The sequence below is a fragment of the Tachypleus tridentatus genome, chromosome 8, assembly GCF_004210375.1.
Source record: "Tachypleus tridentatus isolate NWPU-2018 chromosome 8, ASM421037v1, whole genome shotgun sequence".
Lineage (NCBI taxonomy): Eukaryota > Metazoa > Arthropoda > Merostomata > Xiphosura > Limulidae > Tachypleus > Tachypleus tridentatus.
Window position 1 is genome coordinate 125401310 of NC_134832.1, and position 12963 is coordinate 125414272.

The 12963-nt window shown below is 34.2% G+C and overlaps 1 protein-coding gene across 9 annotated transcripts in view; it reads right to left on the reverse strand.

Annotated features, from left to right (window-relative positions):
* The window catches only part of LOC143223427 (uncharacterized), a 146540-nt gene that overhangs the window by 112906 nt on the left and 20671 nt on the right, over positions 1-12963 (reverse strand). The window contains exon 1 of one of the 9 annotated variants that reach the window (XM_076451391.1): positions 10132-10766. The exons of 6 other annotated variants lie outside the window; for them this stretch is intronic. The gene's annotated coding sequence lies outside the window, so the exon portion shown is untranslated. Of the gene's footprint in view, positions 1-6774; positions 6937-10131; positions 10767-12963 lie in introns of those variants that run through there. 2 more of the 9 variants (XM_076451396.1, XM_076451397.1) reach the window with 2 other exon arrangements.

The following is a 12963-nucleotide window of genomic DNA, read 5'->3' on the forward strand; positions in this document are numbered from 1 at the left end:
TCTGTTAGAAGTTTCGTTTTGGTTCAAAATTATTTGAACACTCTTAGAAATCACTATGATTAAAAAACCAGGATGATAATACAAATATTTTCTGATCCGTTACTAAATAAGCGTATTGTCTGTTCCTAATTTAAATTTTTTTTACCTGTGTAAAAGTAAATAATATGGTCTATAATTAGAAAGAGAACAACAAAATCAACCTAAACTATCACAATGACACGTACTAAAACTTTCGTTTCTGAAGCAGTGGGTGAGAGGAATCCTGATCCCCAGAGTTGGGTAGTAATAACCCACCCCCTTAGGGGTGATATGTACCACCTGCCACAGTTAACGCTGTCCCACCCAAAACAGTCCATTCTGATTTGTGAGAGAAGTGACATTCCCAGGGTATCAGAAGAACTGAATGTTGCTTCCTGTGGTTAGATTCGCATGCTAAATGCTTTGCTGCCCGTCTTCTATTGTTGGTGCCCAAAGTACCTTTGTATTCGAACACACACACGGGTGCGGTCGTTACTATAACACTAAGAATTATATTTCTCTGTTTATTGTACTGAAAATGTCAGAGAGAAGGAAGGCATAACCAACCGATGAAGTCCTTCGAATGCAAATTTATTAAACATAAATAGAATACTAATAACAATAACGCTTGAGTAAATTAAGCATGGAACTATAATACGTGCAAAATCATAGGAAATCAATCACTTGACGCGATTTTTAAAATTTCAAAGATTTAACATCATCCATAAAATATCCCCCTGACCTAATATCTTAGATTGATCTCTGTGATCGTCACCACTTTTTGAAATCAAAAGCGAAAGGTGGAAAACTGTTCCTGGTAATAAGTCAACAAAAATGAGATACATTTGTAACTGGCTACAGCCCCCCACTGTGATATATGATCTTTGAAGCTAATCGCTATGCATGACTCATCTGGTTCCATAACAGTGTTAAGAGTGCTAGATCACTATTGTAAACTGTTAAGTTTCTGTATTATTAAAATCAGAGATAGAGTGGAGTCCGAAAAGGGGGATGAATTAAAACATTCTCAGAGATAAGTGCACAAAGTTTTAGCGATCTTTCATTCAGTTAAATTAAATGATTACTCAAAGTGTACAGTCAATGGTCAGACTTACATATTTTACAAATAACAGTCGCTACATTTACTATTAAATTACATGTTATCATAAAACATCGAATTTATAAATGATAATCGCACGCATGCGTGATTACTGGTCGATTATAAAAACCTTCAGCCCGCTGTGTCTTGAACTAAAATTTATCGCTTGAAATAAATATAGTGAATTTTATAAACGTTCCTTGCAATTCAACTTTCAAAGTTAAATTAAGTGCAAGGCCCGGCATGGCCAGGTGGTTAAGGCACTCGATTCGTAATCCGAGGGTCGCGGGTTCGAATCCCCGTCACACCAAACATGCTCGCCTTTTCAGCCGTGGGGGCATTATAATGTGACGGTCGATCCCACTATTCATTGGTAAAAGAGTAGCCCAAGAGTTGGTGGTGGGTGGTGATGATTAGCTGCCTTCCCTCTAGTCTTACACTGCTAAATTAGATACGGCTAACGCAGATAGCCCTCGAGTAGCTTTGCGCGAAATTCAAAAGCAAACAAACAGAGAAATCACCCAAACATTCCTTGGGCTTCGCTGAAAGAGTGAGCATATTCCGTGACAGGATTCAAACTTGCGTCCCATAACTTGCGCTCTAACCACGAGGCCATGCCAGGTCCTGGCCTTTACATAATTCCAAATAACAGAGAGAAGAAAAGGTGATCCCTTCATCTTCAAAGTACTATGTGTATTTTGCTTACGTACTAAATGAATATGTACAAAATTGGAAACTGGACATAAGTCATATTTTCTTGGAGAAAAGCTGGGATGGCTGTCTCCAATGCCCCTCACTGTGTTAAGCTAATATTCTGGCTCATAAGATTTAATCTTACCAAATGTTACATATATTCTGCAATCCCCCGATTTAAAACCCCTTTTGCGACAACGTAAAAATGATAAATGGACAAGATTTAAGTATTTATGAGCGAATCCTGATGCATCTCTAACGTCATTAGCATGGAAGGAATAAAGAGAAATAAGATTAGTTGATAAAATGAAGAAAAATACGTTGCTCTCAACTTATTGTGTTGTGTCGACGACGCAGCAAAATGGTGAAGTAAATAAGTGTTAAATGGCATACTGTAAACTGTCAGACAACACTGAGGTTGTCTTCGGTAAATAAACACCAGCAAGGAATCTTTGGGTTGTGTTTATAAGTGTTCAACTACCAATACAGTTGAGCCACAAAATTGTATACAGTAAACGTTCAAGAAAGGGTTATTAAAAACATTCATCTTTAAAAAAAAACAAAAACTATTTTAACATTTCGATGGGTCTCAGTATTGAATGACGTCACATGAAAGCAGATTATAGAAGTTTTTATGATTTACAAATAAACATAAAATAGCGTCATATTATTATAACAACCTTTATTGTTGTGCTAGTTCTTTGAAAATTTTCAGTAACAAAAAAAAGCAAAGTTCAATCCACTACATGATAAAACGTTTCATTTCTCCAACTGCTAGTTCTACAAGTTAGCTTTACTAATGTTCATTGGCCTAAGTTTACTGTAGACGTCAATACAACAGTTTCACTTAATGATCCTCTCGTACGTTCGGCACTTTGTCGTATCTTTGGTACTTTGTTCAAACATACACTCAATATTCACAAAACCAAACAGTCATACATAGCGACAACTCCATAATCAAATCATCCACTATTATAGGTTCAGATATCAAACAACTTTAACCAAACTCGAGTTTTACATGTCTCCGTTGTTTCTTAAAAGTTTCAAGAAGGTTTTTGTCATTAACTCACATATTCATTACGTGATGTTAGAAACTTCCTCTCGCCAAGAACAATACAAGCGTCTATATTAAGGAAACAAAACTTATAAGAGCAACATTACACTGACGAAGTTATTCAAGTCATAATAGCGGTCTTCCTTGGTTACATTAATGCCAAGAAATAAATGAAATGTTTATTATTTAAACAGTGTGACTCGGGCTAAGCCTATTTAACTTGTGATTGATGAAGACATTTGTATTTTGATATTTAATAGCTTATTAGCAGCAGTTTTGTCCTTTTTTCTTGACAATAAAGAAAAGGTTAAACTTATTTATTTATAGATAACTTTCGGTAATTTAGTATACATATTTCTACATAATTTTATCAACCATAAAACCTATAACTGCTAAGACAGTAAAGAAAATAATAAAATAATCAAAATGCTATAGCAAACAGGTTAAAAATCGTGAACTACAAAACATTCATCTTTACACAAAAGTATTCATGCAAGAAAGATCTGTTTTTATTTTTCTCACTGTCAATATTGAGCAGGGCGTTCACAAAATTCCTGGAAAATATATTAAGGTTAATACGCACACTAATACATACAAATTTACTACGTGACTCTAGTATCATGTACAGTGAACAAAAGTGAATTTCATTGCTTGACGTTTTTTTCTACTAACCCACTTTCCCTGCTATCATCCCCATGTACAAGCTAAGAAAACCAGTGCAGAATTTACAAGTGATTAAAAACCGTTCCACCTCCTTTTTGAAATAGGCCACGCACAAAAACACCTACTTTATAATACCTCATAAATGAATTAAAATCCCTTCAAACAGTCAAATCTTCCTGAGGAACACACCCAACAGTAATTCAGTGTTCAATTTGTATATTTACCAAAATACATGACGAATATTGTAACGTATTGTTAAATGTAGAATTGACGGCACCACGAAGTCGGATCGCGTACAAAAGTATTGTCGTTCCCAAAATGATGACTCACGAAGAGATTTTAGCCATAATACTGTTTTAGAACATGGCTTAAAACCACTTTAAAAAATATAATACTGCATAAAGCTGTCTGCGAAATTAGGGGATCGAAACTATCTGGTCCTCAGTTAGAAAAAGGTTAGAAATAATTGGTCTACAATATATTCGAAACCGAGTTAAAAATAGATAAAACAATTCACAGATTTATGGCTGGTTTTATAACTACCTGATAAAACCAATTTAGAAAGATCTTCGTGTTTTTAAAATGAAATGGCATGAGTGGTCTAGTAGTTAGAAGGTGTGGATCGAAGGGTCCCAGCTTCACTGTGCAAGAGAAGTGTCTTCAGATGTCAGTTCGTTATAAAAGTGATAGTCAAACCCGTTAATTAGTTCAAAAAATCAGTTAAAGTACTTGTGACGACAGGTGCCGCTAGCTGTCTGCCTTCCCTCTGGTCACTAGTGTAACAGATATACAATTGTATATTTATTTTAATATCGATGTTTGTTTTAGGTAATGTATATTAAGAAATGTGCGTAACTTATATTGTTAAACGTGCATTGCGAAAGTCCCGCCTACTCTCTAAATTTGTAGATTCTCGATCATAAGAATCAACAATGTACGACACATGCTGTGTAAAATACCAGTATTGTTGTATTAGCTCAAATTTCTAGGAAACCTCTCAAGTTTATAAAAGGTAATCGATGCAACGCGAAGAGACAGTATATATTGTTGGTTTTCTACGATACTATATTATAATCCTCGGAAGCTATAATGGTGATTAACGCTTATACATCGTAAAAGTGCAAATACTTGACCAGGAACGTCTACAGATTTCGAACGTTACAAACCGCGTAACTTCAGTGAATTAACTTCGGATGTTAATATTTCTACGTATCTTCGCCTGTGAAAAACTCGCATGTGAGCATCGAGAGATAGCTTATCCGTCAATTGAACTGTGCCAGTATTAACATAGAAGTAATCTGTTCTTCGTGAACCATCGATAAAATATTCAGTCACAGGTGGAAGAATGAAAATTGTTTATAAGCTTGTAAAATTTTTGTGAAAAAATCATTATGTGCAATAACGTATTATAAATTGCATTGTTGTTTGTATATCAAAATATATTTGTGTTAACAAAGAAAACTGTGTGTATCAATCTTGTTGGTAAATAACATAAATTTAATAAATCTCGACATTCACTTAACTTCTATATTAAAATTTCAAACTATTTGAAATCTTAATTCGGAACGTACGTAAGATAATAAATCAACGACTCGTTCAAGATATATTATAACACGTAACATAATAAATAGGAGACGCGTTCTGGATAAATTATAATACTTAGCAGTGGTTAAACATTAAGCTAGCCAAACCTGAGCTTTAGGGTATCTGACCTGGCCGTCTAGACTACGTGCGCAAAAGGCGTCGTTCAGGTAGAAAATTCCAATTTAAAAAACAAACAAAGATACTATGCATTGTGTAACGTAATTTAATACATCTGTATTAAATGTACAATGAAAGGGAAACAAACCACTATATTTATATATTTAAAAAAAAAAAATTGGGGGAAGATGATGAAGACAAGAGAGAGCACCCTACATAATATCCTTCTCGGAAACACGTAAAGAAAAATTTTTAGTTTTACATACAATGAATATATTAGATATATATATCTAAATCGTTCCATATGATACCAGTATCATGGTTATGAACAATATCTGAAAGGTAGAAAACGATGATGACCCCTGTAAGTAAAAATGACCAGAGGTAACGTCAGCTTCAAGTTAATTTCAATATACATAACAGGAGAAAGATAACTTACTTTAACATTTTATAATAACTTGCCGATATACACATGTTTTAAAGCCATATTTACCCATTTTACACACTAATATAGGCCATGTAAATCAAAAGGTGGATTTTTTTTCTGGTTCCACAATATTTTTTTTGGTTACTTACGAACTTAAATATAAAAAAGTACGATTGCTTATAATACATTTTGGTGAATTCTTCCAAAACTGAACAGAAAATTACTAATTACCCACCCAACTGTGGACTAAGGTGTGTCGCCAGACTTTCTAATCTTACTCATAAGAAAATATTAAACCAAAATTTAAAAACCTAATCGTCTAGGCTGATTTACAAAGTTATCCAGAAGTATTCCAACCACACGAAAAACTGACATCATTTGAAATTTCAGAAAGGTTAGGAATAATATCGTGTACAATGAATTAAAAAAACAATCGTCTAAAGTACTTTCAACTTAAATGTGACCTTCTGTAGCCTTACTGCTCCTTAAAATTATTTGATTTCGTTGTGGACCAACTCCAATGTGTAAATCGCACGTATCTCCACACGAACAAAGAAAATAGTGAATGCTTTCAACAATATTAAATATAATTATACACGGACTTTTTATCTACGTTAAAATACTTTTTAATTACGAGTTTTCGGCTCTCTCACCAGAGCCTTCATCGGGAAACAATGTATTTACTGAGCTATAAACATTTGTTAAACTGTGGAACACTGCTTTAAAATAGGTATCTAGGCAACAGTTATAATAATAACTGAGATATGGTATTAAACGTTATTAAATATATAAAATTATGATGAATATAGAATACAAATCGTTAAGATTCTACATATTAATTTACCTACGCTATAAGGATTAAAAAACAATACTAAATAGGTTATTTTTGAAATAAAAAAGTACAGTTGATCACTTCGTGAGTTAATATTTCTACGTCAAGATATTTTATTTTAGACATCGATGTAACTTCCAAATATCTGTATTAAACAAAATCCTTAAGTATTTACAACTTTCATAAACACGAAGACTGATAATTATAAATAACTCTGCAGTGTGGCTTGGTGATTTTGGATTCGTAATTTGAGAGCCGTGGGTTCGAATCATACCAAACACGCTTACCCTTTCAGCGACAGGGGCGTTATAACGGTCGGTCAATTCGTTAATAAAAGAGTAGCCCAAGAACTGGCGGTGGGTGGTAATGGCTAGCCGCCTTCCTTCTATTCTTTCACTGCAAAATTAGAGACGGTTGGCCCAGATAGTCCTCGTGTAGCATTGCGCGAAATTCAAAACAAGCCGTAGCCGAATGACTGCGAGTCGAGACGTACTGGCGTCATACTGTTGTATCCTTGAAAACGACGCTTTACCCCATTCGTTTCAGTCAATGCAACGGTAGTTATTAGCTGTGGACAGGCATTTCATCCGCTTATGCCAAGTAAACAGGCGTGCATCAGCAGATCCCATGTTGCATATCAAAACTGAAAGGATTTAACTTACTTAGCTTACCTTTACAATGTGGAAAAAAACAATTGCAGCAGAATCAGGAATAATATACGGTCAATTAAATTAGAACTTCGAACATTTTCTTTATATTTACAAACTGGTAGCTGAAAGAGTTCAGTGATAATAAACGGAAACAAATTGTATCCTGGTGTGTATAATAATTTTGATGTCACTACATTGCCTATGGCAGTGAATGACAACACAGAAACAATGTTTAAGGACGACAAGGAACTTGTTGGTCCATTTCAGCTGTCCCATCCTCTGAGTCAAACTAAAACCATTAAATAAAAAAAAAATTAAAGCCAGCCTTTATCATTCAGATATCTATCAAGCTTTCTTTTAAGCTCACTCAAATTCACAGACTCCACATTATTCGAAGGCAATTTATTCCATAGGCCAACCACCATATTTGAAAAGAAAAATTGTCTTAAGTGAAGAAAACTTATTCCTTACCTAAATCTGTATTTGTGTCCCACTATAATTCTTACGGTTAAGTATAAAACACGTTGCTTCATCAACATTATCAATCCCTTTTACAATGTTAAACACTTCAATCAAACCAGTTCTTCTTTATTTCAAGAGAAAACAATTTTAAGGATCTTAATCTCTCCTCATATGGCAACCCCTTCATCCCTGGTACCACTCTAATAACCCTTTTCTGAACCTTTTTCAACAAGTCAATATTTTGCCCAGGGTAAAGAGCCCAATACTGACTACAATACTACAAATGTGGCCTAAACTGTGACCTATACAATGAAATTATAACTTCTTTAAACTTGTATTCAATATTTCTGAAGATACAACTTAAAATTCCATTTGCCCTAACACTAGCAACTGCACACTGCTTGGATATTTTAAGACTAAACCATTACACCAAGGCCTTTTTTTTCTTTCATGACACTGTTAAGGTTATTCCCATCCAAATTATACTTATAATTCAATTTATGATAACCCACATGCATTTATTATAATTAAAACCCATCTGTCATTTACTTGTCCAACTTACTAAATGATCTAAGTCCTTTTACAAAGCAGCAGCATGCTCTTCACAGCCAGTAACACCCAAGACCTTAATGTCATCAGCAAATTTAAGTATTTTATTGTCATTCCTCAGTGTATGTCATTAATGTAAATTAGAAAGAGCAATGGTTCTAAGACTGAGCCCTGAGGCACATCACTTGCAACATTAATCCAATTTGACTGAACTCCATTTATAACAACCATCTGTTTTCTTTCATTCTATCCAGTTAGTTATTTTATCCCCCATGCATATAAAATATTTCTTCACAAGCCTTTTATGTGGCACTTTGTCAAAGGCTTTCTTAAAATCCAGATACACCAAACCTACACCCTTACCCTCATCTACAGATGCAGTAACATCTTCAAAGCATGTCAAAAGATTTATAAAGCAATATTTTCTCTTAGCAAAATCACTTTGAATATTTGATAAAATTCTAAAAAACTTCATGAAATAACTTTGTAAAATATCTTTTATCAGACTTTCCTATACTTTTTCCACAACTGATGTAAGTATAATAGGCCTATAATTACTGGAACAACTTCTGTAACCTCCCTTGAACTTAGAGTGACATGAGCTTGTTCCCAATCTGTTGATACTTGTCCACTATTCAAGGACTTGCAAAAGATTGTAGCAAATGCTTCACATATCCAATCCTGAACATCCTTTAAAACCCTTGTGAAAATATTATTCTTATCATTCTTTAAACATTCCAATTTTATTTTAAAAAGCTCAGAATTTATACAACTATCTTGTTCAACTTTGTTTTCATCTACCAATTGCTCAAGATGAGGAATGCTGCTTAAGTCTTCATTAGTAAAAAACTGAAGAGGAAGTAGAATTTAATAACCCAGCCATTTCATAACCATCGGACATAAGCCTCCATTTTTCACCCATGAATGGTCCTATCCCAATTCTAACCTTCTGTTTACCCTTAATGTACTTTAAAAAATCCTTCCTGTTAATTTTTATGTTTTCAGCTAAATGTTTTTCTAACCTCCTTTTGGATGATATGTTTGATCAAGTTTCTTTATCTTCTATAATACAGCTTAAATTTGTGATGCTTTTATTTATGTCTTACACCTTTCATAATTTGTTTTCCAAAATTGGAATAAAAAAATATTATTCCCAATTCTCATATGAAACAAAACATCAAGCTTAATACAGCAATGATCACTTCTACCTTAGTGTTCCCCAATTTCTATATTAGAAGTTAACAATAAAAATAAATTGCATTATTTTTAGTAAGTTCCTTGACCAATTGGTGAAGAAAGCCATCTCCAATAATTTCCAGAAACCTTTTTCCCTCATGGTTTGACTCTGTCGCTTCTCAATCAACATATCTGGCTTTAAAATCACCCATAATTATGATTTTGTTAACAGCTAAAACCTTAATATCACTGTAGATTTTCTCACTAATTTCATCAGGTGATCTGTACCAAATTCCTACTGAGAGGTATTTTTTTACCTTAAATATCCACTAACTCGAGTGATTTAATCTCCTTGGTATTATTTCCAATATTCTCAATTTTCAACAGGATGTAACTCGTACTTTACCCCTCTTTACAACTCTGTCTCTTTTAAATAACCTATAACCAGGTACTTCAAAGAAAATTCTTTCACTAAAATCATCTACATTTATCCATGTTTCAGTTACTCACATTATATCAAAATCTTCTATTCCTAACACTGCCCTAAAGTCATCTATTTTATTTGTTATACTTCTAGCATTACAACAGTAATAATTAAGCCTATTCTTAGAACTACTTTTGTATTGATTTCCTGTGCTGCATTTGATCACCAAATTTCAAAAATTAAAAAAATATATATTACTTTTGTTTCCAATTCCTTTCACGCTACACATATAATTTTGGAGTATATATAAGACAAGGTAGTATTACAAAGAATTGTTTTGTGTAACGCTACCTGTATGTACGCGTATTGGGAAGTATACTTACGTGCAATAATTTAACCCAAGACTGTTTGGTAAGTCCACTTCTGTCATCCTTAAATAGGTGTAAATCAGTCAAGTTCTTCCATGTGGCTTTTCTGTTGAATTTTTTATTTTGAAATCAAGTAAAAAAACTGAACAATGGGCTCTATCTGTGTTTTGTCCATCACGGATATCAAAACCCAGTTTCTGGCGTTTTCAGTCCATAGACATTCATTCCCCTGTGCCACTACGGGACAGTTTGCTCTTGAATCAGTGCTAAAACAATTACAAGTACTATAGTGTTACAACGCGTTCTTTTCATAGAAATTATGCAGTCCACGTAATAGCGAATTACGCTGCAACATCCTTAACGTTTGCTACATGTTCACTGTAAGTGTAATTTGTAAATAAGCTTAAGATAATAAACATTTCAACAGAAATTCCGAGACAGCTTAGAAGTACGACTAGTTAACAAATAAACATACACAATTTCCTCATCGCTAGAGTAATTGATCAGACGCAATAAACGTCACCAATTAACTTTTCTAGCACTGCATTCTTAAACTACTTATTACTTATTCACCGATTCTTTCTTATACGTACTCTTCTTTGTAGCGCTACACTACGTATTTCAATTATTTATATTATTAACTCCATACTGCATCATCAGCCCCCTCTAGCAGACAACTAAATTATAGCATTTAAAATGTGACACAAAATAGTTTTCTCTTAAATCGCACTACAAGTTTCTTCTCAAGGTGTTGATGTGAAAAAAATATCGAAAAAAAGAATATTTTAATAATAAAATAAACATTCATTGATTGTGTAACTATGTCATTTATTCTAGAACTGAATCCATTTATCACTTGCGATTACCTACTCAAGACAATGAAGAATACAAACTACCTATTTCAGCATTATATGTTTGTTAAAAATGTTCACATTTTTCCTTAATGTATCGACGTAAATTACGTAATGCATCAACATTTCATTAGGAATTGCCCGGCATGGCCTGGTGTTAAAGAAAGTCGCTGGCTCAAATCCCCATCACACCAAAACAAGTTCGACCTTTCATTTATGGGGAAGTATAATATAACGGTCACTCTCACTATTCGTTGGTAAAAGAGTAGCCCAAGAGTTGGCGGTGGGTGGTGATGACTAGCTGCCTTCTCTCTAGTCTTACACTACTAAATTAAGGACGGCTAGCTTAAATAGCCTTCGTGTAGATTTGCGCAAATTCAAATAAACAATCATAAGGAATAACACAAAACATACTACAGACCATTTAGTCAGATTAACTGAAGCAATCGTTAATAGTTTTAATAAACTAGAATGCACTGTCGCTTACTTTCCCGATATTGAGAAGGCATTCGACGCTGTATGGCACAATGGTCTCCGGTTCCGAATGCAAGAAATGAGACTACCGCGGGGAATTATTCGCTGGCTATCTAACTTTCTGGAAAACAGAATATGTAGAATCAACGTTGAAGGGACCTTCTCCGAGTATTTTACTCCAAAGCTGGTGTCCCTCAAAGAGGGGTGGTTAGCCCTATCCTGTTCATCATGTACGTGAATAATATACCTCTACAAAATCCAAATAATGGATACTCATCAAAGTTCGCAGACGATGTGGCAGTCTGGTAAGGTGCACCACCACCAGCAATAGCAGCCATAAACATACAACCAAAATTAAATAGAAGTGAATATTGTCACAATTATAGAATTAAAATAAACACAACTTGTAGTATTCGCAAAGTTAACTAAACACAAAAAAACATAATCTCAGATCTATATGAATGGAGCACTCATCCAGACTGCTACATCTGCAAAATTTTTAGGACTAACATTTGACCCTAAGTTAACATGGGTAAACCACATAAATAATAGCTAATTTTTTTAATAAGAACAAATTATGCTAGGAGTCTAACTGGTAAAAATAGTGGAGCAACGGCAGACATCATAAAAATATATAAAACATACATTAGACTCGTCATTGACTATGCAACCATAAATGTAATGGTTAACAAACAATACAAAATACACTACTCACAACAGCTTATAAAGTACCCAGAACAACATCATCAAAATTTCTGCATAAATACGCACACATAGAAACAATATCAGATGGACTCCTACATAGTACAATAAATTATTTTGACAAAAATTGGAGAAAAAATAAACTAGTAAACGAACTAGACAGATACTGCATACATGATGAGGATAGACCTAAACACCATTCTCCAGTAAATATATATTTTCAAAATAAAAAAAAAGGCCACCTATAAACTAGACTCTACATTAGTTTAGAGGTTAACTAATAAACATTGAAAGATTTGTTTTTTTTATGTAAATACTTTATAGTTAATACCTAACTAATAAAAGTGCAAATAATTATGGAACTATAAAGAGAAATAATTTATTTTTGCCAAGTGTATGTGCAGATTGTACATGAACATTGCCCTGAAAGGCGCCTGAGTAAGTGCGGGTTACTCTGGCTCTCGTGTACAATATATACATACACTTGACAGTTGTAAAACCAAAATTTCAAGGAAGGAGGAAGAGGTTAGCGAAACCTGACCCTCCTGGGCAGATAAACATCAATACCCAAATACCCATACAAGAGAGAGAGAGCGAACACAAAACAAATTTCACTGAAACATTTGTTTCTATGAGGCCTGGCATGGCCGAGCGCGTTAAGGCGTGCGACTCGTAATCTGAGGGTCGCGGGTTTGCATCCCCGTCGCGCCAAACATGCTCGCCCTCCCAGCCGTGGGGGCGTTATAATGTTACGGTCAATCCCACTATTCGTTGGTAAAAGAGTAGCCCAAGAGTTGGCGGTGGGTGGTGATGACTAGCT